This window comes from Vulpes lagopus, chromosome X (assembly GCF_018345385.1).
Source record: "Vulpes lagopus strain Blue_001 chromosome X, ASM1834538v1, whole genome shotgun sequence".
In the NCBI taxonomy this organism is placed as follows: Eukaryota; Metazoa; Chordata; class Mammalia; order Carnivora; family Canidae; genus Vulpes; species Vulpes lagopus.
The window spans coordinates 97,080,164-97,088,280 of record NC_054848.1 but is presented as its reverse complement, the minus strand read 5'-3'; the positions used below and the strand labels follow the sequence as shown (position 1 = coordinate 97,088,280).

Sequence of the window (8,117 nt, the reverse complement as noted above, 5' to 3'; positions counted from 1 at the left end):
CTTAAAAATGTCTGTTCTACAATTATGAAAGTAAATGATATAAGCCTGTCTATGGCTAAAGTGTATCTAAGCCACACTCAAGTGCTCAGCAAAGTACAGAAACATCTTCTCAGCATGTGTTTAATTCACTAGTAATTTCTGTAGTCAAAAGGAATAAAGTAGCAGGGAAACAAAGGAAAAAAGCAGCTGTTTCCCGCCTCAGGGAGGTATCCCCTCTGTGCCTGCACAGGAAAGGGAAAACAGCTATGAGGTGAAGCAGTGTGAGTTCTGCTTGGTCTGCTGCTCTGAGTTTTTCCTTTATGCTAGTCCTGTGGCTTAATCCACCCCCCCATGCCCATGAAATGTTTCTTCCTGATCTGCCACATCTTCCAGTACCTGGGCCAGGGGGATATTGTGTTCAAAATCAGTGAAGGTCATGACTGTGAACTACAACATGCGTGGGTAGCTGAGCAAGGGCACTAGGAAATTTGTAGTTTTCAACATACCTCAGATCCAGTACAAAAAATGTTGGGTACAGATCCTGATGTTTAAGAACATGATGCTGTCCACATTTCTTTGGTTTTATCTGGATTCCAAAGAGTAGCTCCTCATGGATGTGGAGACCATGTATAATAAATGGATTTGGAGCTCATCCTACAAATCTTGGAGAAGAAGAAGGAAACTCTCAAAAAGAAGAATAGGAGAAAAAACAGCTTTCTCACCCAGCCCACTTTGACCCCCAAAAGTACTGCCTGCTAAAGTTCCTCTGTATGGTGAAAGGGCAGGTCCCCTGCCAGAGCTGGTGGTATTACCCAAGGAGATGACAGGGAAGTACAAAGCAACACTAAAAGCCAGGACTGAGTACTAAGGCCTATGGCCATACCCAGGGAAGCCCCATATTCTATCCCTGGAGAGATACTGAAAATGTCTTTGCCATAAGAAGATCTCCTTCACACACCTGTGTGAAAGGACATGGGAGAGTCAGCAGAGCATCTGCACTTGGGCTACTAGAGGAGTATTCTTATTCATTAGATCAATAAAAAGCTTTCTGATCAAAGAGGAAGAAGAAGAAGTAGAAGAAGAAGAAGAAGAAGAAGAAGAAGAAGAAGAAGAAGAAGAAGGAGGAGGAGGAGGAGGAGGAGGAGAAGGAGGAGGAGGAGAAGGAGAAAGAGGAAAGGAAAGAAAAGAGAAAAAAGTATGACAATGACATCATATTGGTTTTAGTATTTATTAAAAATCCTATTTCTTTCTTATCCAATACTTTTTAAGATTTTATTTATTCATGAAAGACAGAGAGAGAGAGAGAGAGAGAGAGGCAGAGACACAAGCGGAGGGAGGAGAAGCAGGCTCCATGCAGGAAGCCTGATGTGGGATTTGATCTCAGGACTCTGGGATCACTCCCTGAGTCAAAGGCAGACATTCAACCACTGAGCCACCCAGGCATCCCACCAATTTAAATACTTATGAGAAAAAAAAATCAAATCAATTGAAATTGATTCTAGGGCTGTAAAGCATGTTGTTTTTTTTATAAAAGCTGTTATTTCATCTACTTATTTGAGTGAATCAGAATTTTCTTTTTTTAACCAAAACATATACAGAGGTAAATTGGATGCTGAGCCATGAAAATAGCCTAATTGCTCTCACCAAATGTATTTATAATTAGTGTTATTATTTAGTAATAAATTTGTATTTATATAAAATTTATATTTTATAATGTTTTAACTATACATAGTTATATATAACTTATTTATAATAAATTTACAACATTTACATTTTATTTATATTTCTGTTTTTTATATATATTTCCTTCTTTGATGACATATCCTTCTACTCTTGCCCCTTATATAGTCAGGCCACATGGCCTTCATGGTATTCATAAAATACATTCGCATATCATAATTTCTGGATCTCTAAACTTACTGTTCCTTCTTCCTGGAATTCTCTTCTTCAGGAATTCTTGTTCCCTCAACCTTACTTCTCAATGTCAACTTTCTCAGTATGACCTCCTTTGTCTGCTCAATTTAAAACCACAATTAGCCTTTCCTATGTTGAGTGTAATCTCGCTGATGGACAGTGATTTTTGTTTTTTCCTTTGTTTTTTCCTGTCTTGGTCACTGTCTCCTACTGATATTTAAAACACTGCCTGACACATAGTACTCCATTCTCACAAAAGCATTGGACATGAATAATAATAATGTTTGACAATGAAAGACTAAATATACAAGCAGTCAATGACTAGACCATATATAAAAATAGATTCTGACCTACAACCTCTGTAGACTCCACCCAGAAAAGTCAGGACTTGGTCAATGACTGCCAGATTTCCTAATTTTGCCTCCCCTTTCAATTTAGAACCAACCAAAGAAAGCCAAATGTCTTCCCCAAATCAATCACATAGGATGCTCTTCTTCTAGTAAGCACATATCCAGCTTCCTTATACCTACAGTCTCTAATCACAGTGTACCTGAAGCATTCCTCTTTTTTCACTATTAAGTTTTTCCACTCTCTCTCTGCCTTTGAGCTTCTGTCACACCTAAGGTAGGGTTATTAACTCCCTTGGAGACAATTTATTCACAAAGATAGTACCTTGTGAAAAGTTAGATTGTTCAAGTAGTCAAGGTGCTGAACAGCTGACTAGCCTCATTCAAATGCTAAGTGATTTTTTCTTTCAATTGCACCAAATTATAACATATAAAGTATTTACTTTAGTAGAATTAAAAATCATGACATCATATGTATATATGGTGTTGCTAGAAGTTAATTATAGCTATAAAGATTGATATTGGCAAAAGCAGATCTTATCTTACCTACAATAGTCTAAAATCCCTGATTAATTGCATACCATGTAAATAGTAGGTACACAATAAACAATCTACTTAATGAATAATTAAGAAATTAATACATTTTCCCTATATGAAAGAACTCCTACATGAAGTAATTGAAAGCACATTTGGTAGAATTTATTTATTTATTTTTTTTATGAAGTAAGTTCTACAACTGGGCTGATACCCACTTCAAACAATTACCATTACCAAGAAGGCTATCAAACTTATTCTGATATCTAAAATTTGGCCCATTTAGAAAGTTCCAGATTGTGATTCTGCTCGGGTAAACAGAACTACAATATTCACAGCAAATGCACTCCAAGGGTTATCCATGTAAAATCTACTATTTTGTTAAGTGTTAAATGATTATGCTAGGCCCAAGATAAAGTCACTCATGCAAAGCTCCCTCTCTTCAGCCAAAATGTAATAGAGTTTCCTTTACTCCTGAATGCTGTACTCTCCCAGAAATGTAACTTAGAATTGACCAACCAGAGCCTGTCTGCTCAACTTAAATTACACAAACAGGCTCCAAGGTTTCTTTGTATACCAAAGAGGGGAAACTACCCTGTATTAGTCAATCATACCAAATTTGTTCAGTAAGGATTCCTTAATCCTCTGTATCTCTGTCTATAAAACACCTTTACTTTGTATAGCTCTTCGGAACTCTTTTCTATTTTCTAGACTGAATGCTACCTGATTCATGAATCACTGAATAAAACTAGTAAGATCTTAATAACATGTTGGTAAGCTCTTCATAATACTAAAGAACTTAATTCTTATGTCTTAGGTTAGAATTTTATTGTTTCTTTTTATCAAAGGCCATTGCACAACTGAAAGAGCAAGAAATACATTATAACATAATGTTTAAAATAAAATATTAAGATCAAAATGTGACAAAAAACAGGAGTCTAGATAAGAATAGATAATGTTGTAGTCATGTTTTCATAAATGGAATCATCAGCAAAATCCATCTTTATTGTTTGAGAAGTAGGCATATGCAAGTCTGATTTCTAGTGGGAAGTGAAAATAGACTTAATAGCTATACTTGTGTCTGCCTTCGGCTCAGGTCATAATCCCAGAGGCCTGGGATTGAGTTCCACATTGGGCTCCTTGCTCAGAGGGGAGCCTGTTTCTCCTTCTGCCTGCCATTATCTCTGTTCTCTCTCTGTCTCTCTGTCAAATTAATAAATAAATCTTTAAAAAAACCTCTCAGAATATGTGGTGCATTTTCTGACACAGTTTTAAATACATCCACTAGTGAGGGGAAAGTAAATTCGTATTGTCTCAGACCATTTGGGAAGTTTAAATGACAAACAAAGCCTTTCACTTGTATTTGCTTTTGCACATTATTGGGATCAAATTGCTGAAGTTTGGTTTGACATAAGAAAAATAAGATTGAATACTGGAATTTATTTCTAATTATCCTTTAGCAGTCTTTCAAAAATGTTTCTTTTTTAAAAAGTCAGTTTTTTTAAGACATACTTTCTTCATTATTCAACACCATGGATTAATAGCTACTTGAAATGAGGTTTTGAGAGAAGTAGCATGAAATAGTGGAAACAGCAGGAGCTTTAAGTCAAGCTGAAATAAACTGAATTCTGTCTCCTGTGAGCCTTGGGCAAATTACTTAACCAATTTACTCTCAGTTTCTTCATTTGTTTAATGGAGAGAATGCATTGCAAATTTATTGTATACAAAATACCTTGCAAGGCAGTGTACATAGTATGTGCTCAATAAATTTTAGTTATTATCATTACCTTTATTTTGTGTAGTTTGCCTTTAAGGTAAAATAGAGACATGTGAGATAGTTACATGACTTTAAATCATCCCAGCAAATGGTAATTACTCTTCAAATTGCCCTCATTACTTTCCTTAGTCACCCAATCACCAAAATAAAACACAATTATATTTCTCAAATAACTTCTACAAACAAAAACATTATACAAATAATTCTAAAACTGGGAAATTGTTTTAGGTAAATAGCATAATAATTTCTTCCTTTAAGTCTAAATTACCTCTCTTCCTTTGCTACTGAGAGACTGAGACGTCTTTCTGATTCTGCAAAACTATTGACTGTGAGAGCAAGCAGTTTATTCATTTCAATATTCATTCCTAGCAACATACTAGGAACATTGACTTTAACTTAGACTTGTTATTAAAGAATATATGTGTTTATATACATTTACACACTCAAGATATTCATCAGTTGTGCTGAAATTAATATCTGTAACTAGGAAGAACAGTCAAATATGGATTCCCAGGCAGGCAAAATCAGGGAGTTTTCTTTGGAAGCAAATAATGATATTCTCAAATATGTCAAGGTATATATTAATGATTTAAGTTTCTCTTACCTTTAAAAATTGAACCATCTTACATTAGAATCTGCCATGTGTTCATTATAAAATGCTCTTTAGTGAGCATTTCCAGAACTTAATAAATTCTATACCTATACTGTAAAATATACAAAGTAAGAATAAAGTATGGTTTAATAAAATATTTCTTTGGATGGTTAGAAGTTAAGAAGATCCAAATTCTGAACATGCTATAATTATTTTTTAGGATTTCTAACGTGAAAATAAAAATTGTTCTTTTCAAAAGCCACATACATACCTCAAAGGTATTAATTATCTTAAATTTGCAAGAATTAAGAACACAGTTACATGCCAAGTTGCTATCAGGTGCTTCAAACTGTCATATTGCTAACAAAAGAACTATTTTTACGATATGATTTTTTTTTGTTTCTGCAAAGTTGTACCATTCAACAAAGGAAAAGAATCTAATAAACTTTCCTAAACTTCTACAGTTAGTTTTGAAAAAAGTGTGAAGAGCAATCTCATCCTCAATATCTGCACTTAAAAATAATTAAATATATCTGGTAAGATTTCTTGTTTCAGTTTTTGTTTTTTCTGAAGAGGTTACAAAAACTGGGCTGCTTACTGCTTGTTACACCTTGTAGCTCTGAAGGTTTTTGAATTATGGAGTTTGTGACCAACTTATAATAACAATTTTTAAAAGCTCATTCACTGTAGGAGCTTTTCAGAGGTTAAGTGTCAGGTGAAAGCTCAAAGGTATTCTATTGCTTAATCTGGAAAAGTTTAAAGGTTTTCTGTTGCTTGATCTCTGCTCTTAGTATTTAAATGTAATAAATATACTTAAATTTATTATATTAAATTTACTATTATTTAAGTTATTCTTTTTTGAGGCTAATCTGTTTTTTTAATTTAGATACAATTATACTAATACAGTTAGTCAACATCATTAGTTTCAGATGTAGAGTTCAATAAATCACCAGTTGCATATACCACCAGTTCGCATCACATCACATGCCCTCCTTAATACCCATCACTCAAGTATCCCATTCTCCCACCCACCTCCCCTCTAGCAACCCTTAGTGTATTAAGAGTCTCTCATGATTTTTCTCCCTCTCTGATGAATTCCCATTCAGTTTTTCTTCCAATCCCCTATGATCCTCTGCACTGTTTCTTAAATACCACATATGAGTGAAACCACATGATAATTGTCTTTCTTAGCCTGACTTACTTCATTCAGCATAATACCCTCCAGTTCTAGTCACGTAGATGTAAATGGTAAGCATCCTAATGGCTAAGTAATATTCCATTGTATACCACACCTTCTTTAGCCATTCATCTGTTGATGAACATCTTGGCTCTTTCCAGTTTTGCTATTATGTACAATATGCTATGAACATTAGGGTGCAAGTGCCCCCTTAGGTCACTACATTTGTATTTTTGAGGTAAACACCTAGTAGTGCAATTGCTGTTTTCCGGAGTGGCTGTACTAACTTGCATTTCCACCAAAAGAATAAGAGAGTTCCCATTTCTCCATATCCTCACCATCATCTGTCATTTCCTGACTTGTTAATTTTAGCCATTCTTCTGACTGGAGTGAGGTGGTATCTCATAGTGGTTTTGATTTGTATTTCCCTTATGCCAACTGATGATGAGAATTGGTTTGTAGTTTGTTGTCCATTCATATGTCTTCTTTGGAGAAATGTCTGTTTATGTCTTCTGCCCATTTCTTGACTGGATTATTATGTTTTTGGTTATTGAGTTTGATAAGTTCTTTATAGATTTTGTATACTACCCCTTTATCTGATATGTCATTTTCAAATATCTTCCCACATTCTGAAGATTGCTTTTTTTTTTTTTTTTTTTTTTTTTTTTTTTTTTAAAGGCCTTCCTTTTTTTTTTAATTTTTTTTTTTTTTTTTTTCATTTATGATAGTCACAGAGAGAGAGAGAGAGAGGCAGAGACACAGGCAGAGGGAGAAGCAGGCTCCATGCACCGGGAGCCCGACGTGGGACTCGATCCCGGGTCTCCAGGATCGCGCCCTGGGCCAAAGACAGGCGCCAAACCGCTGCGCCACCCAGGGATCCCCTGAAGATTGCTTTTTAATTTTTGTTGATTGTTTCCTTCACTGAGCAGAAGCTTTTTATCTTCATTGGGACAATGAAGTCCCAATAGTTCATTTTTGCTTGTGTTTCCCTTGCCTTTGGAGACGTGTCTAGCAAGAAATTACTGCAACTGAGGTTGAAGAGATTGCTGCCTGTATTCTCCTTTAAGATTTTGATGGATTCTTGTCTCACATTTAGGTCTTTCATCCATTTTGAGTTTATCTTTGTGTATGGTGTAAGAGAATGGCCCAGTTTCATTCTTCTTCATGTCGCTGTCCAATTTTCCCGACATCATTTATTGAAGGGGATGTCTTTTTTCCCTTGGCTATTCTTTCTTGCTTTGTCAAAGATTAGTTGACCATAGAGCTGAGGTCCAATTTCTGGGCTCTCTATTCTATTCCCTTGATCTTTGTGTCTGTTTTTGTGCCAGTACCATACCGTATTGATGATCACAGCTTTTTATATTGTTTGAGTCTGGCACTGTGATGCCCCCTTGCTTTGGTTTTCTTGTCCAACATTCCTTTGGCTATTCAGGGCATTTCCTGGTTCCATACATATCTTAGGATTATTTGTTCCATCTCTGTGAAAAATATCAATGCTATTTTGATTGGGATTGCATTGAATGTATGTAGATTGCTCTGGGTAGCATAAACATTGTTAAAAGTATTCTTAGTCTTAGCTTTTAGTCTTGTGTTATTCTTTTTTATGACTTTTAAAGTTTTATATCGATTCCAGCTAACATACACTGTTGTATTGTTTTAGGTGTACAATAACAGTCATTCAACAGTTCCATACATCACCCAGTGCTCATCATCAGTGCACTCCCTTATTCCCACCATCTATTTAACCCATATGCCTACACACCTCCCTTCATGTAACCATCAGTTTGTTATCTGTAA

The 8,117-nt window shown here is 35.3% G+C and overlaps 1 pseudogene; it reads left to right on the top strand.

Annotated features, from left to right (window-relative positions):
• Positions 1–330: 330 nt before the first annotated feature.
• On the top strand, positions 331–847 carry LOC121482657 (annotated as a pseudogene).
• Positions 848–8,117: the final 7,270 nt, after the last annotated feature.